This window comes from Sminthopsis crassicaudata, chromosome 1 (genome assembly GCF_048593235.1).
Source record: "Sminthopsis crassicaudata isolate SCR6 chromosome 1, ASM4859323v1, whole genome shotgun sequence".
Classification (NCBI taxonomy): domain Eukaryota; kingdom Metazoa; phylum Chordata; class Mammalia; order Dasyuromorphia; family Dasyuridae; genus Sminthopsis; species Sminthopsis crassicaudata.
The window spans coordinates 82,316,550-82,344,357 of NC_133617.1; positions in this window are offsets into that span (position 1 = coordinate 82,316,550).

The window sequence follows — 27,808 nt, forward strand, 5'->3', positions numbered from 1 at the left end:
GAGTATGACTAGGGCTTCAGAGATGGATCCAGGAGCAGATAGTAAGCCAATTGAAAAACCAGGATTTGAAACCAATGAAGTTATTTACATAATAAATACAATAAGTACATAATATATTCACAAATGAATGAATGAATGAATGAAACCAAAAGTCAAAAGGAAAAAAAAGCTCATATTCAATGGAAAAATAAAAAAAAAAAACATTAAAATCCACAAAAAGTTTGACTTCCTATGATAATATTTATAATGGAGTTTGTCTTAATCACTAGATTATAGATACTGGCATATTTTTGGAGTTTTGGCATATGGTACTAACAAATCATCCTAGGAGTTCTAAAAGAACTTCATTTGTAAACAGGTCCCACTAATTGTACTTGGAAGTAACTATGCCTATGAATTTTGTACTCTATCCTCTCTTTGTAGGATTGTCCTGGATTGTAGTCTTTATGGATATAATGCCAACAAGACAGCTCCAATTTAATAACATAAATAACACCATATGACAAAGGGACATAGGGTTTTAAAAAAGAGAGAAACTTAGGAGACATACCTTTCTCATTTTACAGATGTTCAGGGAAGTTAAATGACTTGTCTACTGTCACAAAAATAAGTAAGTGATCCATGGATACTTAAACTTTGGTCTTTCAAATCAAAATTCAGGACATATTTGGTTACACTATATATTTTTTTACAATATGGATACCATGCCACCCTACTCTATTCTAAAATGTGGATGCTGAAAACCAAAGAGAGTAAATCAATTTTCCAAGCACACAGAGCTAGAAAATGCCAAAGCTGTGATTTAAACCCAAGCCCTCCAAATTATTATCTTTCACTAATAACCAAATAATACAATTGTATTCTGTTCTAGCCCTAATTTTTCTCTACTATCTCATAACCAAAAGAGTGAAAAAGAGTCTAAAGAAAGAAGAAACATAAGATTTAGCTATTTGTCATATTCCTCAATAGCCTTGCTCTGCATCTTTGGGAAGAAAGCTTCCTTTTTCTGTGGCTCCATGGCTTGACAAATCAATAAGATGAAGCTTTGATATTCCAAAAGAAGTGGGGTGGGGACATCTAGTTAATGAATCTGTCAAACTCTGCAAAGGGCTCTTCTAACTACTTAGTGGTCTGCAGTTCCATTATGAAGGAAGAGCCAGCTAGACCCAATATAATTTGAAATTAAAGAAAAATGGGATGTATTAAAAATGCATTGGAGTGTTAATGAAAGATGTCAGCTTGACAGCACTTAACTCCACAAATTATTCCCAGGACAGGAGTTGCAGTGATTTGGAGGCTGCAGCTTTCTCTGCAGCCTCCTTTCCCTCTCCTTCATCTCTGTTTTGTCCAGAGGTCACTGGAGTGTATCATGCTCAAAAGCTAGGCAAGAGCCAAATTCCTATGACCCAGGAAATGTTAAGAACTGAAGACTATTGGGAGATTAGAGTCAGAAAATGTTAGAAATAGAATGGATCTTAAAATATAAGACATGCTAGTGTTGGAATACAAAGATCTTCCTATTTCTCTAACTCTTACAACCTCTGTGACTTTGGACAAGTCACTATATCTCACTAATTGCACTCACATGCACTCACTGCCCTATATCTGCAAAATGTTTTAGAGTATGTGATTCATAATATCCTCTTCTATTGCAAGTCCCATAGTAACCCTATATTAAAATATAAGAGGTGACAGTAGAACATAGATTGTGGAAGCTTGAGGTATCTTAGAACATAAAATTAGAAAGCTTAGAACATAAAAAGGTGATCTTAAAGATTTTATAGTCTAGCTTTCTAATTTTATATATGAAAAAAGTGAGTAAAAGTTGTAAGACTCTTACCAGGAGGTGACTTCTGCCCAAGACCATAAGAAATACCTACTACATGATTCAGAGTGGAAAATGGAAAAGTTACTTAGAGACTAAACACTTTCCTGGAAGCTACTGAAGAGTCTATCACAGACTTTTTCTTTCCCTTCAGCTTTGAAGAATGGAGAAGAAATTAAATTTTCCATTCATTTCAGGTATCTACCATGCAATTATTCTCCATATATCCCTTCTTCACCAGAAGACAGAAAGGATTTGCCTGATAGATGTCATGTATCCCAGCTCAGGGTCTACCCAAATGTGAGTTTGAAATCAGGTACAAAAAAATAATTTCTTTACAGGTTGGGGAAATGGATTGAATTTTTAAAAATAGAATTTAATAATTTACATAAGATAAATGTATAGTCCTTTTGTTTTAAAAAATCAACTGTAAAAGTTCAGTGTAGAGGAAATGCTACAAACGAGTTGCTCGGGGGGAATGATCTAAATGTTTTAATGGGTTACAAATTCAGTATGAGTCATCAATGTTACATGGAAGTTAACAAAGTGAATTCAATCTTGATAGAAACATTGTATTTAGGACAGTAATAGTCTTGCTGTCCTTTGTCCTGGCTACATCTGTTCAGTTACATGACCCCATTTTAGGACTTCAGGGTAGGATAGCAGAAAATGTATTCTCTATAGAGTCAGAAGTTCTGGTTTAATTCCTGCTCTTATGTTTGCTATCACATGTGATTGGACAAATCACTAAACCCCATTGGAACTCTGTTTTCTTCTTCTTTTAAAAGGAATGATTGCAATAAATAATCTCTAAGGTTTACCCCAGATCAAGACATATACTTTTTATTTATTTATTTTTATTATAGCTTTTTATTTACAAGATATATGCATGGGTAATTTTTCAGCATTGACCCTTGCAAAATCCTCTTTTTCAACTTTTCCCTTCCTTCCCCCACCCCCTCCCCTAGATGGCAGGCAGACCCATACATGTTAAATATGTTAAAGTGTATGTTAAATACAATATATATATATATTATTTAACATACACTTTAACATATTTATATGTATATATATATATATATATACATATATATATATATATATATATATATATATATATATATATATATATATATACACACATATCCATACAGTTATTTTGCTGCCCAAGAAAAATCGGACTTAGACAAGGTAAAAATAACCTGAGAAGGAAATCAAAAATACAAGCAGATAAAAACAGAGAGAGTAAGAATGCTATGTTGTGGTTCATACTCATTTCCCATAGTTCTTTCATTGGGTATAGCTGGTTCTCTTCATTGTTGAACAAATGGAAGTGATTTGGTTCATCTCATTGTTGAAGAGAGTCATGTCCATCAGAATTGATCATGATATAGTATTGTTGTTGAAGTATATAATGATCTCTTAGTACTGCTCATTTCACTCAACATCAGTTCATGTAAGTCTCTCCAAGCCTCTCTGTATTTATCCTGCTGGTCATTTCTTAGAGAAAAATAATATTCCATAATATTCATCTACCACAACTCATTCAGTCATTCTCCAATTCATGGGCATCCATTCAATTTCCAGTTTCTAGCCACTACAAAAAGGGCTGCCACAAACATTCTTGCACATATAGGTCCCTTTCCCTTCTTTAAGATCCCTTTGGGATGTAAGCCCAGTAGTAACACTGATGGATCAAAGGGTTTGATACAAAGGGTTACAGTTTGATAACTTTTTGAGCATAGTTCCAAATTGCTCTCCAAAATGGTTGGATTCATTCACAATTCTACCAACATTGCATCAGTGTCTCAGTTTTCCCGCATCCCCTCCAACATTCAGTATTATCTTTTCCTGTCATCCTAGCCAATTTGACAGGTGTGTAGTGGTATCTCAGAGTTGTCTTAATTTACATTTCTCTGATTAACAATGAATTGGAGCATCTTTTGATATAGCTAGAAATAGTTTCCATTTCTTCATCTGAACATCATATCCTTTGAACATTTATCAATGGCTTAGAGTCAATTATATATTTTGGAAATGAGGCCTTTATCAGAATTTTTGACTATAAAAATGTTTTCCCAGTTTATTGCTTCCCTTCTAATTTTGTCTGCATTAGTTTTGTTTGTACAAAAGCTTTTTAGTTTGATATAATCAAAATTTTCTATTTAGTAATCAATAATGATCTCTAGTTTTTTTTGGTCACAAATGCCTTCCTCCTCCACAGGTCTGAGAGGTAAACAATCCTATGTTCTTCTAATTTATTTATTATCTCATTCTCTATGCCTAGATCATGAACCCATTTTGACCTTATCTTGGTGTATGGTATCAAGTGTGGTTCAATGCCTAGTTTCTGCCATACTAATTTCCAATTTTCCCAGTAGTTTTTGTCAAACAGTGAATTATTATCCCAAAAGCTGGGGAAAGACCTATAATCTTAAACTGGAGTGCATCTAGAGGAAATTTGAATAAGAGGGGAAAGAATTAAATATGAATTCTCAGTGGTATCACTTGAAATTTAAGACTTTTAGACTGGAGAAGACTTAGGGGAGGAGAAGAGGGTGAGGCATAATTACTTTCTTAAAATATTTGAAGGGATTTTACCAGATAGAGATGGGGGGAAAACTTTTCTCATCTGATCCTAGAAGCTAGAATTAGGACCAAGGTACAAAAGTTATGTTGGTATTGTCTTTTTTTTTTTTCAGTTGTGTTTCTCTTCTTTCTCTAATTTGGGTTTTCTTGGCAGAGATAAGTTGAATGGTTTGCCATTTCCTTCTGTTTGTTTTTGCTCAGTTGTGGTGTCATTTGGGGTTTTCTTGGACATGATACTGTAGTAGTTTGCCATTTCCTTCTCAGGCTCATTTTTTTACAAAAGTGAGAACTGAGGCAAATAAAGTTAAATGTCTTATCCAGGGTTATACAGCTAGTAAGTCTTTAATGCCACATTTGAACTTAGAAAGATGAATCTTTATGAATCTAGGGGCAGCACTTTATCAAGGGAGCTACCTAGATGTCCTGCAACTTATGTAATTGCTTCTCTATGAGTAACCAAAAGAAATCAAAATCCTGATTTTGGTCATATTTGGTAGAGGAGTTGACATTGGTAAAATTTGAGTCCAGACAAAGTTAATTTATCTTGCCTGAGAGTTTGCTGCTAATTTGTATCTCTGTTTTATGGCTGAGCATTTTTTGTACAAAGAACCCATATAGGAGCTGGAGCAATAACCTATACTAATATGAACAGCCAAATATATATATATATATATATATATATATATATATATATATATATATATATATATATATATATATATATATATATATATGTCTCCTAAAATATCTTCCCCTATCCCACCTCAGTGATGTATCTCTTTTTCCTTGTAATAGAATACCTATCTCATTAATCAAAACTTAGAGTTTACTATCTCTAGAAGATACTTCTAAAATTCAACCTATATTTCCTAGAGAAAGGGTTCTCAAGCTCTCTACCACCATTTCCCTCTCATGGACTATATTTCCTCATTCAGATAACTAATCAGTTTTGAAAAACACAAAGGCCATACATTGTACAGAATAACAGCAAGAATGTGTGATGATCAACTGTGAAGGACTTGATTCTTCTCAGTAGTTTAGTGATATAATGCAATCCCAATAAACTTTGGACAGAAAATGTCATCTGCATCCAGAAAAAGAACTAAGACTGAATATAAATAAACACATGCTATATTCACTTCTTTTTTTTTTTCCTGTTTTTTCATCTCTCCCATGTTTTTTTCCTTTTGCTCTGATTTTTCTCTTCCAAGATGATTCATAATGTATGCTAAAACAAATAAACAAAATAAAATAAAACAAAAACAGAAAAATAAAAAGCTAGTTCTGAGGGTGTCACCACCCCTATTCCTGGGATTTATGGAGATGATAGTTGTGGAAAAACTAGTATCAGGGGAGTACCTGTGCACATTTGCAAATATCTAAGATGGAGTTAATGTTAATCCTTTTTATTTTACAGATGAGGAAACTGAGTTCCAAAAAGAAAAATCTCCTCACAAATGACACTATAATTTAGTGGCAGAGCAAGGACTAGAGGGACAATCTTATAGATTTGCCATAACACACTGCCTCTAAATATTTGCTCCAGGTAGAACCAGTCCTGTTCAAAAGTTTGAATACAATCATAAAAAAGAAAATGTTCTGTACTCAAGATGTCATTTTACCTCCAATTCCATTTAAACACAAAGAGTGATTTCTTGCAGTTTAATTGCCATTCACCTGGTCTTATTTTAGGTCCTGTTTTAAACTACCCCAATAAAAGAGGTGCCATAAGATTTCCTCTGAGATAATGTACTCTCCTAACTGTGGCCATAAGCAATTTTTTTCTTCCCTAAATACTGAAGTCAAAAGAGAAAAAAAAAAAAAAAAGTTTTCTTCCTAGCAAAAATGCCCAGAGGGCCTCATGTGATATCTTTGCATCAGATACACTTCTTGAACAGCATCACATCTCTTGCCAGTGGCCTGAATAAGAGAACTCCCCGGCTCAGCTTTACAGCTTCTCTTGCTGAAACCGCTTACTTTACATTGCTTTTATCATTGAGAGCATGACTGAGACAAGTCCCTTTATCAGATCCAATTTCACCCACTCAGCCAGATGCCACCCCTTATTATTAATGACTACATTTCCCCACAGTGAAGGAATTCAGTCAATCTTTTGCAGAGGATCAGTGATTAACCTGAAGTTTTCCAGGAGAGCTTATCAGAGAGGATCCCTTACTTTGCTGGGGTTTTGTACACCCATTGCACCCATCATGTCTATGTGCTAAACATTCTCTGGATTGAAACACTTTATGTATAAGTTTAGGATCTTGAAGGGTTAGTGAGAAAGGTACCAAAATATACCTGTTGTTTTTGTTATTGCTTTAATCTTTAATAACTCTTTTTGATGCTAGCTCTTCACTGCTTGCACAAAAAAAAAAAAAAAAAAAAAAAAAGATTCTGGTCCCATAGAAGAGGGAGAAAATGTGCTTTATAAATATTTACTGTAACAACTTTTCAAAAGTGAAATAGTTTGCTTCATGAAGTAACGAGTTCCATGTTATTAGAATGCTTCGTGTCAATATGTCAGGATTATTTTAAGAACAGATAATTTAGTCTATTCTAAGGTTCTAATACCTTATAAGTATAATTATAGATACTATTTTGAACTATTATTTTATAAAGGTAACCTAAGAACATTAACAATATATCAGATATTTTTGTTATGAAGAATGAATCTACCTGGAGATGAGGTTCCAAAAATGGCTTAGAAATACATCAATAAAAATATTTTTAAAAATAAAAAATCTAAATTGCACTTGGTGATATTATTCATTGTCCTTCAAGGGGATATATACCTTTCCTTTCTTTGCCTTTAGAAAAACTGCTTCAGTATCAAGTCAGAAAAAAGGATTCTTCAAGAGGCACTTTCTTAAATAAACCTTCCCTGGCTAATCACAGCTCATGCTCTTATTGAAAAGAGGATTTCACTAAATGACCTTTAGAATGTCTTCCAATAATGTTATCATGATTACTGACAGAATATATGATATTTTCTCTCTACTTGTCATACTTGTTGGGGAAGTCAGAATCAAAACAGAACCCATGGTCATATATAGAAAATAATAAGTGTCTGAGGCTGGATGTAAATTCAGGACTTTCCAGCCTTCGGTCAGTTCTCTATCCATTGGGCCACAAAGCCACCTTGATAAGATGGGAACTTACTGAGGATCAGGATTTTGTTCATTTTATCTTTGTACACAAAGAACAGAGCAATTTTGAAACAAATATCTTTTTACTCCAAAGTTAATCCTCTTTCCATTATGTCACATGGGAGACTGAATCAAAATTTGAATCTAAGACTTCTAAATTTACTCTTTGCCTGCTCTTCACAATACTCCTGCCCATTTTTCTGATAAGAAAACTAAGACTTAGAAAGGAAAAAGTAAGGAATTCAGAAGTTTTTAAATAGCAAAGCTAAGCCTAGAACCCAGTTCGGCTGACTTCCATGGCAGGGATGTTTCCAGTTTACCAAGTTTGCTAAGTTTGTCTATCTAGTATCAACATTGGAATTGTGATTATGATGGTGAGTGGTATTCAGGGTAAATGAAATACTCATGGGGAATCAGGCATTTAGCCATGTGTGACAAGGAGTGTCAGGGCATAGGGGACCATCTGGTTCATTACTCCCAAATGGCCCCCTCGGGCCAAGAAGATGAGTCTCAACTGTCTCACATGACTGAGCCTTTGATGCTGAGAAGATGTCAACAAACTACCCACAGGATCTTTGTGTTCTGCAGTAAATGCGTCATCCTATCCATTCCCTTCAGAAAGCCTCCAGCCTTTTTTTCATTGGCATAGCCAGGATGTAAACATGGGACTTGACTGAGCTTTAATGCTGATTCAAACTGCATTCTATCTTGCCTTCTGACAAACCCATAATACTGACCCAAGATTAAGTATTAACCTCAATTCTAGAGTGGGTTTTAACACTACTAGTATTCTTATAAGAATAAAACATCAGGAAACCCTAATAAAAGTCAATATGGTTCATTGCAGTTCTTCATTCTTGCCAGCACAGTCTAAAACCCGTATCTTTTGACTCAAAGTTGTCATCTTCATTGAAGAAATTTGGAATGAATCCAATATCAAGGTTTAATTTATAATAGGAGTGACCATTGTCATGGAAAAGTTGAAATAGCAGAGAACTATAGGAAGCTAAAACTCAGTGGGGATCCATCTGTACTGATGCTCTAACTTTACAAATTGGCATACCAAGGAACAGAGAGGACAAGCAATATCCCTAGACATATACAACAAGAAAGTGACAGATAAAGGATTATTAGAACAGCATGCAACTCCACCCTGTTCCTTGTATTCTGAGATGAAGCTTCTAACTTATTGTTTGTGGACCTTAGTAAATCCAACTAATGAGAAACCAATAGGATTCCTTTTCTGTGTGAAGGACAACAACTTCATATTTATTTCATAGAAATATCCGGGTTCAGAACTCAATTGAATATTAGAGACAAATTGGGTTGAAACTTACTTGAGTAGGAATCTCTACCCCAACATCACTGACAAGTTGTCATGTAGCCTCTATTTAAAGACTGACCAAAATTGGGAAGCTCACTATCTTATGAGGAAACTCATTCAATTTTGGAAGAGCTGGAATTGTTAAGATATTTTTCCTAAGGTTCAGTCAAAATCTATTTCCGATTTCTCTAGTTCCTCTATACCCAAACAGGATATTCTTTTTTTACATGATATAATTTTTTTTTTAATATGTGGTCATCTCTCCTTCTACACTCTGCTATCTTTAGTGGAAATGTGGATCTAAGTGAGGGTAGTGAAATGGATAGATCCATGGAATAGGTGATTTTAAGGATTCTTTCAGTTTTAGTCTTATGTCATTCCAAAGCTATGATGAAAATGGAACAAGGAAGGGATGCAGGCAATGATGGTTGCAGTAACGTTTGTGTAGTGAAGAGATTTGTGTACATTATTGAATGCTTGTCAACTTGACCCCCACCTTCCTGCTTACTCCTTCCTCTCTCAAAGCATCCTAAGTTGACAATACCCCTGCAACCATGGAACTTGACAATATGTCTCATTAATGTGGTTGGCAGATTATGTTTAAAAATGAGGTATGTCTTTAGCACCCACTTCAGCTCTAGATTTCCATGTCTCCTGACTCTGCTAGCTGAAAACTTGGCTCAGTTTCAAGTCATTCTCCATTTGGTCTTCCAAACTCCTAGTTGCTAAGGTCATTTAGAAACTTAAGACAATAACAATTTGTGATATCTTCAGGCCAAAGTCAATGCAAACCCAATTTCCCCTTACCCAGTGAATAAGCCTCATACCACCCCAGTGTGCATAAGGCATTTGGTCCCCAAAATCAATTTTTCAGCTCTTGCACAGCCCCAAGCCCAAGTGACAGAATTCTTATTGAATTGTGCCCTTCAGTGTTTCTCTTATTGGATAAAAAGAAGGCAAATAACTTTCAATTTCTCTCCCTTCTTCTCTCCCCCCTTCCTTTTCTCCTCCCTCTCCTCTTTTTCTCTCTCCCTCCCTTCATCCATCTCTCTCTCTCTCTCTCTCTCTCTCTCTCTCTCTCTCTCTCTCTCTCTCTCTCTCTCGCGCACGCACACACACAAATACACACACACACACACACACACACACACACACACACACACAAAGCTTGAGATGTTCTTATCAGAATGAGACAGTTTTCATGGTCTTCATTTTCTCTTTGTGATCTTTTAAATATAAACTACTTAACTGAATGGCAGATTTTAGACTACTATGTGAGATGACCATTGTCATCATTGTTATTATTACAGTTGTCTTTGCCATGATTATCCACATGAATAAAGGCACCATAGCATCATTATCATGATCAATTATCATTTCTACCTATATCATGCACACCATATCACCATAATTATAATGAACATTATTATCACCAAATATCATTTCATCAATATCACCAAAAATCATTTTTATCAAATCTACTACATAACTACCATTCACATTACACAGAATATGTTATACTTTTCAACTATGCTACCACCATTAATACAATGATTACCACTATTAGTTTTTAATTTTGAATACATCAATAGACTAAGATCTTTTCAATAAAGAGGTTCCTTTAAAAGTGTCTTTCAACTCTCAAATAATCTATGATCTTATGATCCTCCTAATAGTGTATTTCCCACCTCATTTATAGTATAAAATTCACAGTATGAAAAACTGTCCTGTTCTCATCCATTTCTTCCATTAAACCTTCATCAAGTATTTGAGATATTCATGTTATCCCTTGTTTATGTTACATAATTAATTCACATGTTTTCCTTTTTGTATACTTTCGTATAATTTAAGTCATTCCTACCTAAAAGTCATCATTAGTCATATCCAACACCATAATCATATCTGTATAAACTCATCATCTTCATCTTCCATGTTCAATATTACCACTAGTACATTACTTTATTCATTTCTAAATATATTTTAAATTTAAGTCTATGAATGTTGTTTTTTCTTTTAGATTTTTTTTGCTAATGTTACAATATATTGTTTCCTTCATAATACTATGTATTTTATTTTGAACATTTAAAAATATTACTCTGTATGAGAATTCATAATATACACCAGATTGCCAAAAAGTCAAGGACACATAAAAGTTTCAGACCACTGATTTACATCATTATTCCAATCATTATCACTTCTCTCCATGTTCCAATATTAAAAATAAAAGAGAGAGGATATTTAAATGTCATTTTAAATGTAGTTAATATAGATTAACTTTGATTTTTTGGGGGGAAAATCTTTAAAAAACATTAGTAAAGGAATGGATTGTGAGCTATAATTAAAGGAATTGATTATGAATGAAAAGAATAATCACTTAAATTAACATTAATTCATAAAAAATAAGTTCACAGTAAAAAACAAAATTGATATATTGTTGGAATATATCACAAAGCTTCTTAGAATATCCTTTTGCCATGGAAAAAGAACATGGACTGCATGATACACATTTATGTAAATTCTGAAACCATTACACAAAGTACATAAAGAATGTTATGATCAGAAAGGATTTTAGAGATAATTTTGTCCATGTTAGGGATGATTTAGGTTGGTCCTCAGATGGTAGCCTTATAAAATTCCATTATGGAGTTCATGTTCTAAGCTTTTTTGTCCAGCTTGGAAAGACATACCAAACATTATAGTCCCCTAGAATAACTTTTTATTTATTTGTTTGTTTGTTTGTTTGTTTGTTTGTTTATTTATTTATTTTTAGGTTATATATATACATTCATTTTTACATATTTCCATATGTCAGTATAGGAGAAAAAAATCAGAATAAAAGGGAAAAATGAATGGAAAAAGAAGAATGGAAAAAATTGAAAATAATGTGTGTTGATTCACATTCAGTCTCCATACATCTCTCTCTGGATGTGGATGACATTTTCCATACAAAGTTTATTGGGAATGCACTGGACAACCACTGAAAAGAACCAAATCTATCATAGTTGATAGACTTACAATCTTGTTGTTGCTATGTACAATGTTTCTCTGGTTCTGCTTGCTTCACTCAGCATCAATTTATGTAAACCTTTCCAGGCCTTTCTTGTTTATAATTTTTTTTATACAATAGGAATATTCCATTACTTTCATATGCCATATATTTTTTTGATTATTCCCTAATTGATGGGCATTGAATCATTTTCCAATTCTTTGCCTCCAGAAAAAGAACTGTTAACACACATTTTTGCTACAAATCTTTTCCCTCTTTATGATCTCTTTGGGATATAGATATAGTAATGACACTGCTAGATCAAAGGTTATACACAGTTAAATAGCCCTTTGGGCATAGTTCCAAATTGCTATTGAGAATTACATCAGTTCACAATTTGACCAACAATGTATTAGTGTTTCAATTTCCCCCAATCTCCTCCAACATTTATTATTATATTTCCTGTCATCTTAGTCAATTTGATAGATGTGAGGTATTACTTTTGTTTTAATTTTATTTCTCATTAACAGAGCTTTAGAGTTGTTTTAATTTGTATTTCACCAATTAATAGTGCTTCAGAGCATTTTTTTGATATGATTATAGATGATTTTAATTTTTATCTGAAAATTATCTGTTCATATCCTTTGACCATTAATCAATTGGAAAATTATTTGCCTTCTTATAAATTTTACTCAATTCTCTACATATTTTAGAAATGAGGCCTTTGTCAGAAACTTTGCATATAAATTCCCCCTGTCTCCACCAGCTTTCTGGCTTTGTTTCTAATGTTGGTTACATTGTTTTTGTTTATGCAAAAACTTTTAATTTAATGTATTCAAAATTATGCATTTTGCATTTTATAATCTTCTGTAGTTTTTCTTTTATCCATAAATTTCTCCCTTATCTAATGATATGATAAATAAGCTATGCCTTGCTATCCTAATTTGCTTATAGTATTACCCTTACATCTATATTATTTTCCCACATTGTCCGCAGTAGTAAGCTGCTGAGTTTATGACATAATATCTTCCATTGTTCCCAGCAGTTTTTTTTTCTTTTCTTTTTCTTTTTTATTAATTTTATAATTATAATTTTTTTTTACAACATTATCCCTTGTACTCCCTTCTGTTCCGAATTTTCCCCTACTTCCCTCCACCCCCTCCCCTAGATGGCAGGCATTCCCATACATATTAAATGTTATAATATATCCTAGGTAAAAAAAATATATATATATATATATATATATATATATATATATATATATATATATATATATATATATATATATATATATATATGCAGAACCGAATTTTGTTGTTGTTGTTGTTGTTGTTGCAAAGGAAGAATTGGATTTAGAAGGTAAAAATCCCACCAGTTTTTGTTAAACAAGGAGTTATTTTCCTCCTTGTTTAGGAGATTTTGTGTTTATCAAACACTAGGTTACTATAGTCATTTATTATTGTGTCTTATGTATCTAACCTATTCTACTGATTCACCACACTGTTTCTCAACTAGTACCAGATGGATTTGATAATGGGTACTTTTATAGATAGAGTTTTAGGTTCAATGCTTGGTCACCATCCTTTACATATTTTTTTCAATTAATTTTCTTGATATTCTTGATTTTTTTCCCCCAGATAGCTTTTGTTATTATTGTTTCTAACTCTATAAAGTTCTATAAAATTATATTGGTGACTTGATTGGCATGGCACTGAATAAGTGAACTAATTTAGATAGAATTGTCATTTTTATTATATTTCCTCAGCCTCCCCATGAGCAATGAAATTTTCCTAATTGTTATATCTTAGCTTATTTGTGTGAAACATGTTTTGTAATTGTATTCATATACTTCCTGTGTTTGTCTTGGCAGGTAGACATTCAAATATTTTATTTTATCTACTGTTACTTTAAATACAATTTTTTTTTCTATTTCTTGTTTTTAGACTTTGTTGGTAACATAGAAATGCTGATTATTTATGTGGGTTTATTTTATTTTATTTATTATTTTTAGCTTTTTTATTTTCAAAATACATGCATAAATAGTTTTCAACATTCACCTTTGCAAAATCTTGTGTTCCAAGTTTATTCTCCCTCCTTTCACCCACTCCTTCTCTTAAACAACAAATAACATAATATATATTAAACATGTAAATCTTTTAAACATATTTCCACAATTATGTTACAAATAAAACAACAGATCAATGAGAGAAAAATGAGAAAGAAAACAAAAAGCAAGCTAAGAACAACAAAAAAGTGAAAGTACTATGTTGTGATCTATACTCAGTAATTACATGGCTCTTTCCATCACAAGTACATTGGGCTAGAATACGGGTGGAATAAAGCCAAGAAGTCTTTCCCAATCTCCCAGTTTCCCTTGAAAACTATATGAAACCAAGCTTCTGAACAGAGTCTGACAGAATGAAATCACTCTTCAACTTAAGAGTGATTGGAAAATCATTAAAAAAAATCAGTCTCACTGGGTTGAAAAAGGTATTCAGCCCACCTGAGACATACTCTGAGTAAGCTGGAGAGAGGGTCTTAATCACAGGAAATCATCAACTAAGACTTTCAATCCTGCCTCAGTAGAGAAGCAGATCAGTGGGGCAATCCTCCGTCCCAATTCAGAAAATAAATTGGGAAAATCAGGCTGTTTTCTTAAAAAAAAAAAAAAAAAAAAAAAAAAAAAAAAAGCAGACAAAGCTGCCTCCTGCAAACATAAGGGGCCCCTGTGCTCAAAGCCAAGGCTAAGAACTTCACAGAAAACTTGGGGCAATGGTACCTTTACCCCAGGAGCAGAGCTCAACCATAATAGTAAAAACAAAGAGGAAATATGAAAAGAAAGGGAAAGAAAATGAGCAAGAAACAGGAAAGAACCTGGAGCATAAAAAACACCTCGGTAAAAAGAAAGATCAAAACAGCAATTCGGAGAAGGGCAAAATGATCACAGAGAAAATCTCAAAGAGAGACATAAATTGTTCTCAAGCCCTAAGAAGCTTCTTGGAAGTGCTCATAAAAGACAATAAAAAGCAAATAAAAGAGGTAGAAGAAAAAATGAGAAAAGAAATGAGAGATATGCATGAGAAAGTTGACAACTTGAGAAAGAAAGGAAAACAATTAATGAAGAAAATAACTCTTTAAAAAATATAATTGGCCAAATTAAAAAAAACAAACAAACAAAAAAAAAAAAAAACATTGAAGAAAACACCACCTTCAAAAGTATAATTAACCAGATAGAAAAAGAGATACAAAAGCTAACTGAAGAAAACCTCGCATTAAAAATTAGAACAGGTCAAATAGAAACTATTAATTCTATAACAGAGTAAGAATTATTCAAACAAACTAAAAAGAATTAAAACATAGAAGAAAATGTGAAATACTTCATTGGAAGCTGACCTGGAAAATCGATCCAGAAGAGACAACTTAAAAATTATTGATCTTCCTGAAAGCCATAAGTAAAAAGAAAGAGAGAGAGAGAGAGAGAGAGAGAGAGAGAGAGAGAGAGAGAGAGAGAGAGAGAGAGAGAGAGAGAGAAGATAGCATTCTTCAAGAGATCCTTAAGGAAACCTACCCAATGTTCTAGAAAAAGAAGGGGAAATACTTACTGAAACAATCCATGGATCACCTTCAGAAAAAGATGCCACAAGGAAATTCCAGAATTATAATCTCAAGGGGAAAATATTGCAAATTGCCAGACAACAAAAACAATTCAAATATCAAGGATCTACCTTGTCAGTATTATCCAGAATCTGGCAACTTTTACAATAAAGGATCAGAGAGTCTGCAGTACCATATTCCAAAAAGCAAAGGGCCTGGGGTTACAATCAACAATACACATCTTTTAGGAGAGGCAATGGATCTTCAATTTTCAATCATTTATAGTGAAAAAACAGAACTAAACAGAAAATTTAATCTACAAACATAAGACTCAAGAGAAGCATGGAAAGGTGAACAGGGGAAAATATATATTATTTAAAAGATAAACTATTTACATTCTTAGATGGGAAAATAATATTTGTAACCGTTGAGAACTATATCTGTCACTAGGACAGACAGAGAAGAGCATCACAAGGAATGAGGGAGAGATTATAAATGGACTCTGATGTGATGATATCAAGGAAAAAAGACTTTAAAGGATTGAAAAAAAGTGATTCTGCACTGGGAAGAGAGTAAAGCAATGATATAATGGAAAAAAATCAATCACATGAAAAGCTGCAAAAGACCTATTAAAATTGAGAGAAAAAAAGGAGGGGATATGTATTTTCTGAAGCTCAATCTCATTTTGACTCTAAGAGGGAACAACTTAATCATTCAGTTGGGTATAGAAATTTATCTAACCCTATGAATAAATAGGAGGAGAAAGAGGAAAGAAAAGGGAGAGGTAGGATAGAAGGGTGGGCAGAAACACAAAGGGAACGAGTAAGAGAAGGGGGAAAGATATGGTAGGAGTGGGATTGGGTTAAAAAAAAACACTCAGGACAAGGTGGAAATAAAGAACCAAAGTATATACAAGGGAGAAAATAGGATGGAGAGAAATACACATCTAATAACTGTAAATGTGAATAGGATGAACTCTCCCATAAAACAGAAATGAATAACAGAGTGGATTAAAAAATAGAATTCTACATTATGTGGTTTACAAGAGAAACATTTGACACAGAGAGACACATAGAGTAAAGGTAAAATATTGTGATAGAATTTATTATGCTTCAGCTCAAATAAAAATGCAGGGGTAGCATTCTGATATCAGATAAAGCAAAAGTAAAAATGGATATTACTAAAAGAGATAAGGAAGGAAAGCACATCTTGATAAAGGGTACTGTAAATAATGAAGTAATAATAACACCAAATGTGTATGCACCAAGTGGTAGAGCAGGCAAGTTCCTGGAGAAGATTTTAAACCAGTTACAAGAAGAAATAGACAGCAAAACCATACTAATGAGGGACTTCAACATTACTCTCTCAGAATCCAACAAATCTAACCAAAAATATAGAAAGAAGAACCTAGTTAGATTAGTAAGAATCCTAGAAAACCTAGATATAGGATACTTCTGAAGAAAAGTCGATAGGAACAAAAAGGAATACACAAAAATTGATCTTTTATTGGAATATAAAAACCTCACAAGAAAATGCAGAAAGGCAGAAATAGCACATGCTTCCACTTGAAACCACAATGTAGTAAAAATCATATTCAATAAAGGGGCAAGTAAAAAGACTAAAAACCCATTGGAAAATAAATAATCTAATCCTAAAAAATGAATGGGTCAAAAAACCAATCACAGAAATAATTTCATCCAAATAAATTACAATGAGACAGCATACCAAAATCTATGAGATGCAGCCAAAGAAGTTCTTAGAGGAAATTTTATATCTTTAAACAGCAACATGAATAAAATAGAGAAAGAGGAGATCAATGAATTAGACATGCATCTAAAAATGCTAGAAAAAGAACAAATTAAACACTACCCAATTAAATGCCAAATTAGAAATTCTGAAAATCAATGGAGAGGTTAATAAAATTGAGACTAAGAAAACTATTGAACTAATATATAAAATTAAGACTTGATTTTATGAAAAAATTAAAAAATACATAAAATTTTGGTTACTTTTATTAGAAAAAAGAAAGAAAAAAACAAATCACCAGAATCAAAAGTGAAAAGCATGAATTTACCACCAATGACAAAGAATTTAAAGCAGTTATTATGAGCTATTTTTACTAACTGTTTAGCAGCAAGTTTGATAATCAAACTGAAATGAATATTTACAAAAATATAAATTGTCCAGATTAGCAGAAGAGGAAATGAATTACTGAAATAGTCACATTTTAGAAAAAGAAATTGAACAAGCCTTGATGACCTCTCTAAGAAAAAAATCTCCAAGGTCAGATGGATTCCCTTGTGAATTCTAGCAAATACTTAAAGGATAATTAATTCCATTATTATGTAAACTGTTTGGAAAAAAATAGGTACAGAAGGGGTCCTGCCAAATTCCTCCTATGATATGAGTACTGGTCCCTAAACCAGGAGGAGCAAAAACAGAGGGAAAAAAAAATTACAGGTGAATCTCCCTAATGAATATTGATGCAAAAATTTAAAATGAAATATTAGCAAATAAATTATAGCAACTTCTCAGCAGGATAATACAGTATGACTAAATGGGATGGGATTTATAGCAGGAATGTAGGGCTGGCTAAATAGCAGGAAAACTATTACTATAATCAACCATATCAATAACAAAACCAAAAGAAATAATATGATAATCTCAATAGATGCAGAAAAAGCTTTAGACAAAACAACCAGCAACCAACCCTATTAAAAACACTAGAGATTATAGGGGAAAAAGGAGCTTACCTTAAAATAATAATGAGTATCTATCTTAAACCAACAACAAGCATTATTTGTAATGAAGAGAAGCTGGATGCATTCCCAATAAAATCAGGGGTGAAACAAGAATATCCACTATCACCACTATTATTCAACATTGTACAAGAAATATTGCCTTTATTAATAAGAAAAGAAAAAGAAATTAAAGAAATTAGAATAGGCAATGAGGAAATAAAACTATCATCATTGAAGATGATATTATGATATACTTAGAGAATCCTAGAAAATGATCCAAAAATTACTCAAACAATTCACAGCTTTAGCAAAATTGCAGGATATAAAATAAACCCACAAAGATAATCAGCATTATTACTGACAAAGTCCATCAGCAAGAGATAGGAAAGGAAAATTTTGTCGACAAAATAAAATATTTAAGGGGATCTACCTGGCAAGACAAACCCAACAATATGAACACAATTACAAATCACTTCTCAAAGTCTTCTAAACAACTGGGAAAATATCAATTGCTAATGAGTAGGCTGAGATAATATAATAAAAATGACAATTCTGCCATACCAATCAAAGTGCAAAAAATTATTTTATAAAATTAGAAAAAATAATAACAGATTTCACCTGGAAGAAGAAAAGGTTAAAAACATCAAGGGCATTAATGGAAAAAAATATAAGTTAAGCCTAAAACTATATTATAAATCAATAGTCATGAAAACCACTGACTAAGAAATAGAGTGGTAGATTCATGGAATAGATTGGATACACCTGACACAATAATCAAGGCCTATAATAATCTAATATTTGATAAATCCCCAAACTCTAGCTTCTGGAATAAGAACTCACTATTTGACAAAAATTGCTGGGAAAATTAGAAAATAATATTTCAAAAATGTGGCATAAAGCTACATCTCACATCCCAAACTGACATATAACTAAATGGGCACATGATTTGGACATAAAGGATGATGCCAAAGACAAATTAGGAGAGTAAAGGATAATTTCTCTATCATATTTTTGGAGAAAGTAGGAATTTATGACCAAAGAAGAGCTAGAGAACATTATGAAAGACAAAATGACCACTTAGATTACATTAAATTAAAACATTTTTGTACAAACAACAAACCAATACAGACAATGTTAGAAGGGAAACAAAACTGGAAAAAAATTACAGTCAGTTTTTCTGATAAAGATTTTATTTCTAAAATACATAAAGAACTGTTAAACTTATAAGAATACAAGTCTTTCCCCAACTGATAAATGGTCAAAAGCTATGAACAAACAATTTTCAGATGGCCAAATTAAAACCATCTGTAGTCATATGAAAACATGATCTAAATCACCATTGACTAGAGAAATGCAAATTTAAACAGCTCTCAGATTGGCTAAGAGGACAAGAGGCAATATGGGAAAACTGGGACACTAATGCATTATTGATGAAATACTGAACTGATTCAACCATTCTGGAGAGCAATTTTAAAATATGCTCAAAGGGCCATCAGTACCATTACTGGGTCTATATTCCAAGGAAATTATAAAGGAGGTAAAAGAACCCACATATACAAAACTGTTTGTAGCAGCTCTTTTTGTGTTATCAAAGGATTGGAAAATGAAAAGATGTCCATGAACTGGGGAATGGTTGAACAAGTTGTGATATAATATTATCTTTATTTTTTATTATCTATATTTAAAGATAATAAAATTTTTACTATTGTTCTACATTGTTCTGTAAGAAATGATGGACAAGGTGATTTTAGAAAGGCCTTAAAAGATTTATACAATTTGATGTTGAGTGAAACAAGCAGAAGCAATATAGATTGTACACAATAACAGCAAGAATTTGTGATGATCAACTATTAAAGGCTTGGTTATTCTCAATAGTTCAGTGATCCAAAATATTCCCGATAGACTTTGGACAGAAAATGCCATCTGCATCCAGAAAAAGAACTGTGAAGATTGAGTGTAAATCAACATATGGTAGTTCAATTCTTTTTGTTGTTGTTGTGTTTCTTTTCTATTTTTTCCCTCCCAACATGATTCATAAAGCAATGTATATTAAAAATAAATAAGTTAAAAAACAAAACAAAACAAAAAACATTGGAACTGGCCTGACTCACCTCATTGTTGAAAAGAGTCATGTCCATAAGAAATAAAACTCACATAATCTTGTTGCTGTGTGTAATATTCTCTTGGTTCTTCTCATTTAATTTTGCACCAATTCATGTCTTTCTGAAATCATCCTGCCTATTATTTCTTATAGAACAATAATATTACATAACATTCATATACCATAATTTATTCATCCATTCCTCAATTGATGGGCATCTACTCAGTTTCCAGTTCCTTGCCACTACAAAAAGGGCTGCTACAAACATTTTTGTACATGTGGGGTTTTTTTCCTTTTTTATGCTCTTTTTGGGAAATAGGCCCAGTAGAGACACAGTTGGATCAAAGGGTATGCACACTTTGATAGCCCTTTGGGCATAGTTCCATATTGCTCACATAGTGATTTAGAGCATTTTTTGATATAACTAGAAATCATTTTAATTTCTTCATTTGAAAATTTCTATTCATATCCTTTGATAAATTAGAGAATGGCTTGTATTCTTATAAATCTGAGTTAATTCTTTATATATTTTATAAATGAGGCCTTTATCAGAACCCTTGGATATAATTTTCCCCCAATTTTCTCTTTCCCTTCTAATCTTGTTTGCATTGGTTTTGTTATTTGTACAAAAACTTTTCAACATAATATAATATAAATTTTCAATTTTGCATTCCATAATGCATTCTATTTCTTTTTTGGCCACAGATTCCTTCCTTCTCCACAGATATGAGAGGAAAGCTATCCCTTGTTCTTTAATTTGCTTATAGTATAACTCTTCATATCTAAATCATGAACATATTTTGATCTTATCTTGGTATAGGATGTTAGGTGTTGATCAGTGTCTAGTTTGTGCCATACTATTTTCCAATTTTCCCACCCATTTTTGTCAAATAGTGAGTTCTTATCTCAGAAGCTGGAATCTTTGAGTTTCTCAAACAATAGATTACTATAGTCATTGATTATTGTGTCTTGTGAACCTAACTAACCTATTACACTGATAAAGTACTCTATTTTTTAACCAGAACTAGATGATTTTGATGATTGCTGCTTAATAAAATAAGCATATTATATATATACAATTTATATAATAATCTATATATAATATAATATAATAATAAATATATGATAATAAATTATATAATAATTTATATAATAATATAATAAAATAATATGTAATATATAATATTATATCTAGTATGAGATAATTGTAGTATAATATAATATGTCTGGTACAGCTAGGCCACCATCATTTGTATTTTTTTTTTAAATTAATTCCCTTGAATTCTTGGCCTTTTGTTTTTACAGATGACCTTTGTTATTATTTTTTCTAACTCTGTAAAATAATTTCTTAGAAGTTGGATTGGTATGGCACCGAATAAGTAGATTAATTTAGATAGATTTGTCACCTGTATTATGTTAGTTCAGCATACCCATGAGCACTTAATATTCTTCCAATTGATTGGATCTGACCTTATTTGTGTGGAAAGTGTTTTATAGTTATATTGTTCCTGACTTTGTCTTGGCAGGTAGTGTCCCAAAGATTTTATATTATCTATAATTGTTTAAAATGGAATTTCTCTTTGTATTTCTTGTTTCTGAGCTTTATTGGTAACATAGAAATGCTGATGATTTATTTATTTATTTATTTATTTATTTTTTTTAGAATTGAAAAAGAATTAGAAATTTTATTTTTAATAACATAGTATTTAATATCATATATACTATAATAAATACTCAATCAAAACACATAGACAAACTTTGGGATGCAGGTTGAATCTAACAATGAGTATATTTCTTTTTTTTTTTTTTTTTATTCACTCTTTTTTTTTTTTATTATATATATATATATATATATATATTTTATAATATTATCCCTTGTATTCATTTTTCCAATTTACCCCCCCTCCCTCTATTCCCTCCCCCCGACGACAGGCAATACCATACATTTTACATGTGTTACAATATAGTCTAGGTACAATACATGTGTGCGAATATCATTTTCTTGTTGCACAATAAACATTAGAATCCGAAGGTACATGCAACCTGGGCAGACAGATATTAGTGCTAACAATTTTCATTCCCCTCCCAGTGTTTCTTCTCTGGGTGCAGCTACCTCTGTCCATCATTGATCAACTGGAAGTGAGTTGGATCTTCTTTATGTTGAAGATTTCCACTTCCATCAGAATACATCCTCATACAGTATTGTTGTTGAAGTGTACAGTGATCTTCTGGTTCTGCTCATTTCACTCAGCATCAGTTGATTTAAGTCTCTCCAGGCCTCTCTATATTCCTCCTGCTGGTCATTTCTTACCGAGCAATAATATTCCATAACCTTCATATACCACAATTTACCCAACCATTCTCCAACTGATGGACATCCATTCATCTTCCAGTTTCTAGCTACTACAAAAAGAGCTGCCACAAACATTTTGGCACATATATGTCTCTTTCCGCTCTTTAGTATTTCTTTGGGATATAATCCCAGTAGTAGCGCTGCTGGGTCAAAGGGTATGCACAGTTTGATAACTTTTTGGGCATAATTCCAGATTGCTCTCCAGAATGGCTGGATTCTTTCACAACTCCACCAGCAATGTATTAGTGTCCCAGTTTCCCCACATCCCCTCCAACATTTGTCATTATTTGTTCCTGTCATCTTAGCCAATCTGACAGGTGTGTAGTGGTATCTCAGAGTGGTCTTAATTTGCATTTCTCTGATCAGTAGTGATTTGGAACACTCTTTCATGTGAGTGGATATAATTTCAATTTCTTCCTCTGAGAATTGTCTGTTCATATCCTTTGACCATTTATCAATTGGAGAATGGTTCGGTTTCTTATAAATTAGGGTCAGTTCTCTATATATTTTGGAAATGAGACCTTTGTCAGAACCTTTGTTTTTAAAAATATTTTCCCAATTTGTTACTTCCCTTCTAATCTTGTTTGCATTAGTATTATTTGTACAGAAACTTTTTAGTTTGATGTAATCAAAATCTTCTATTTTGTGATCAATAATGATCTCTAGTTCTCCTCTGGTCATAAATTCCTTCCTCCTCCACAAGTCTGAGAGGTAGATTATCCTCTGTTCCTCTAATCTATTTATTATCTCCCTCTTTATGCCTAAATCATGGACCCATTTTGATCTTATCTTGGTATATGGTGTTAAGTGTGGATCCATATCTAATTTCTGCCATACTAATTTCCAGTTTTCCCAACAGTTTTTTCCGAATAATGAATTTTTATCCCTAATGTTGGAATCTTTGGGTTTGTCAAAGATTAGATTGCTATAGATGTACCCTTTTTTGTCCTTTGTATCTAATCTGTTCCACTGATCTACCGGTCTATTTCGTAGCCAATACCAAATGGTTTTGGTGACTGCTGCTATATAATATAGCTTTAGATCAGGTACACTTAGACCACCTTCCTCTGAGTTTTTTTTCATTAGTTCCCTTGCAATTCTTGACCTTTTATTCTTCCATATGAATTTTGTTGTTATTTTTTCTAGGTCATTAAAATAGTTTCTTGGGAGTCTGATTGGTATAGCACTAAATAAATAGATTAGTTTGGGGAGTATTGTCATCTTTATTATATTCGCTCGGCCTATCCAAGAGCACTGAATGTCTTTCCAATTATTTAAATCTGATTTTATTTTTGTGGCAAGTGTTTTGTAATTTTTCTCATATAATTCCTGACTTTTCTTTGGTAGATGGATTCCCAAATATTTTATACTCTCAACATTTGTTTGGAATGGAATTTCTCTTTGTATCTCTTGCTGTTGCATTTTGTTAGTGATATATAAAAATGCCGAGGATTTATGTGGATTTATTTTGTATCCTGCCACTTTGCTGAAATTTTGAATTATTTCTAGTAGCTTTTTAGCAGAGTCTTTGGGGTTCTCTAAGTATACCATCATGTCATCTGCAAAAAGTGATAGTTTGATTTCCTCATTTCCTACTCTAATTCCTTGAATCTCTTTCTCGGCTCTTATTGCCGAGGCTAGCGTTTCTAGTACTATATTGAATAGTAATGGTGATAGTGGGCAACCTTGTTTCACTCCTGATCTTACTGGGAAAGGTTGCAGTTTATTTCTATTGCATATTATGCTTACTGATGGTCTTAAATATATACTCCTGATTATTCTAAGGAATAATCCATTTATTCCTATACTCTCAAGAGTTTTTAGTAGGAATGGATGTTGGATTTTGTCAAATGCTTTTTCTGCATCTATTGAGATGATCATATGGTTCTTATTAATTTGATTATTAATATGGTCAATTATATTAATAGTTTTCCTAATATTAAACCAGCCCTGCATTCCTGGAATAAATCCTACTTGATCATAGTGTATTATCTTGGAGATGATTTTCTGAAGTCTTTTTGCTAATATCTTATTTAAGATTTTAGCATCAATATTCATTAAGGAGATTGGTCTATAATTTTCTTTCTCAGTTTTCGATCTACCAGGTTTAGGTATCAGTACCATGTCTGTGTCATAAAAGGAGTTTGGTAGGAATCCTTCATCCCCTATTTTTTCAAATAATTTATATAACATTGGGGCTAATTGTTCTTTAAATGTTTGGTAGAATTCACATGTGAATCCATCTGGCCCTGGGGATTTATTCCTGGGGAGTTGATTAATAGCTTGTTCTATTTCTTTTTCTGAAATGGGACTATTTAAGCAATTTATCTCCTCCTCTGTTAATCTAGGCAGCCTATATTTTTGGAGAAAGTCATCCATTTCACTTAAGTTATCAAATTTATTGGCATAAAGTTGGGCAAAGTAACTCCTTATTATTTCTCTAATTTCCTCTTCATTGGTGGAAAGATCCCCCTTTTCATTTGTAAGACTATCAATTTGATTTTCCTCTTTCTTTTTTTTTGATCAAATTTACCAAAGGTTTATCTATTTTATTGGCTTTTTCATAAAACCAACTCTTGGTTTTATTTATTAATTCAATAGTTTTTTTACTTTCAATTTTATTGATTTCTCCTTTTAATTTTTGTATTTCGAGTTTAATTTTTGGTTGGGGGTTTATAATTTGGTCTTTTTCTAGCCTTTTAAGTTGTAAGCCCAATTCGTTAATCTTCTCTTTCTCAATTTTCTTCAAATAAGCCTCTAAAGATATAAAATTTCCCCTTATTACTGCTTTAGCTGCATCCCAAAGATTTTGATATGATGTCTCATCATTATCATTATCTTGGGTGAAATTGTTAATTGTTTCTATAATTTGCTCTTTCACCCAGTCATTCTTTAGGATGAGATTATTCAGTTTCCAATTACTTTGTGGTCTATTTACCCCTAACTTTTTACTGAATGTAGCTTTTATTGCATTGTGATCTGAGAAGAAGGCATTTATTATTTCTGCCTTCCTACATTTAATTTTGAGATCTTTATGTCCTAATATATGGTCAATTTTTGTATAGGATCCATGAACTGCTGAGAAGAAAGTATATTCCTTCCTATTGCCATTCAGTTTTCTCCAAAGGTCTATCATACCTAGTTTTTCTAATGTTCTATTTACTTTTTTAATTTCTTTCTTGTTTGTTTTGTGGTTTGATTTGTCTAAATCTGAGAGTGCAAGGTTGAGATCTCCCACTATTATAGTTTTACTGTCTATTTCTTCTTGCAGTTCTCTTAACTTTTCCTTTAGAAAGTTAGATGCTATACCACTTGGTGCATATATGTTTAGTATTGATATGGCTTCATTATTTATGCTACCTTTCAGCAGGATATAGTTTCCTTCCTTATCTTTTTTAACGAGATCTACTTCTGCTTTTGCTTGATCTGAGATAAGGATAGCTACCCCTGCTTTTTTGGCTTTACCTGAAGCATAATAGACTCTGTTCCAACCTTTTACCTTTACTCTGTATGTATCTCCCTGCTTTAAGTGTGTTTCCTGTAGACAACAAATTGTAGGGTTCTGCTTTTTGATCCAATCTGCTATCTGTCTCCGTTTGATGGGATCGTTCATCCCATTTACATTTACAGTTAAAATTACTAATTCTGTGTTTCCTGCCATCGTATTATCCCCAGATTATACTTTTTTCCCTTGACCCCCCTGATCCCCCTCCCCTATATTTAATTTACAGACCCCCCTTGTGACGCGCAACCCTCCCTCTTTTTTTTTTTTTTTTTAGGATCCCTCCCCCCTCCCTCCAAGTCCCTTCACTTATTCTCCTTTTCCTTTCCCCTTTTCCTCTCCCCCCTTTTAATGAGGTGAGAGAAAATTCTCTGAAAAACAAATATGTTAATTATTTACTCTTTGAGCCTCTTCTGATGAGAGTAAGATTCACACAATGATTCTCCCCCTCACTAAGTTCCCTCAGATATGGTGTATTTTCTATGTCTCTTCCTGGGATGTAGTTTCCCTCTTTTTATCACTCCTTCCCCTTTTTCTGAACCGACCTCCTTCCCTTTACCACACCCCCCTTTTTTTCTTTTATATCAGTAAAATCAAATTATCCTTGAGTATTTTTTATATACCCACAACAGAGTTACAGTTCTCAAGGGTTCTGTGTACCTTTTTCTGTTTCTCTTCAGTCTTGTGGATGTAGATCAAATTTTTTGTTTAAGTCTGGTTTTTTTCTTAGAAACATATAGAATTCCTCTGTTTCATTGAATGACCATCTTCTTCCATGGAAAAAGATGCTAAACTTAGCTGGGTAGTTCATTCTTGGTTGCAGTCCTTGATCTTTTTGCCTTTCGGAATATCAAGTTCCAGGCCCTTCTATCTTTTAATGTGGAGGCAGCCAGATCTTGAGTGACCCTTATTGTGGCACCTTGGTATTTAAATTGTTTTTTTCTAGCTGCTTGCAGGATTTTCTCCTTTGTGTGGTAATTCTGCAGCTTAGCCACAATATTCCGTGGTGTTCTTTTTTTAGGGTCTATTTCAGAAGGAGTTCGATGAATTCTTTCCACATCTACTTTCCCTTCTGTTTCTATTATCTCTGGACAGTTCTCTTTGATAATTTCCTGTAAAATAGAATCTAGGCTCTTTTTTTGGTCATAGTTTTCTGGAAGTCCAATAATCCGCAGATTATCTCTCCTAGATCTATTTTCCAGGTCTATAGATTTTCCCAGTAAGTATTTGACGTTGTTTTCCAGCTTCTCATTTTTTTTGTTTTGTTTGACTGATTCTTGGGTTCTCTGTGAATCATTCATTTCTATTTGTTCCATCCTGACTTTTAAGGAGTTATTTTCTTCTTTCACAGTTTTTAGTTCTTTTTGTAAATGCCCAATTTCGTTTTTAAATGAATTATTTTGCTCTATTGAGTTTTTTTCCATTTCCCTAATTTTTTTTTTTTGAGAATTATTTTCTTTTTCCAATTCAGAAATTCTATTTTCTTGAGACTTTTTTATCTTTTCCAATTCAGAAATCCTACTTTCCTGTGTTTTTTTAACCTTTTCTAATTCACTAATTTTGTTTCCCTGCATCTCCTGTGAATTCTTTATTTTTTCCAACTCCAATTTCAGGACGTTGTTATTCTCTATCATAACTTCCCTT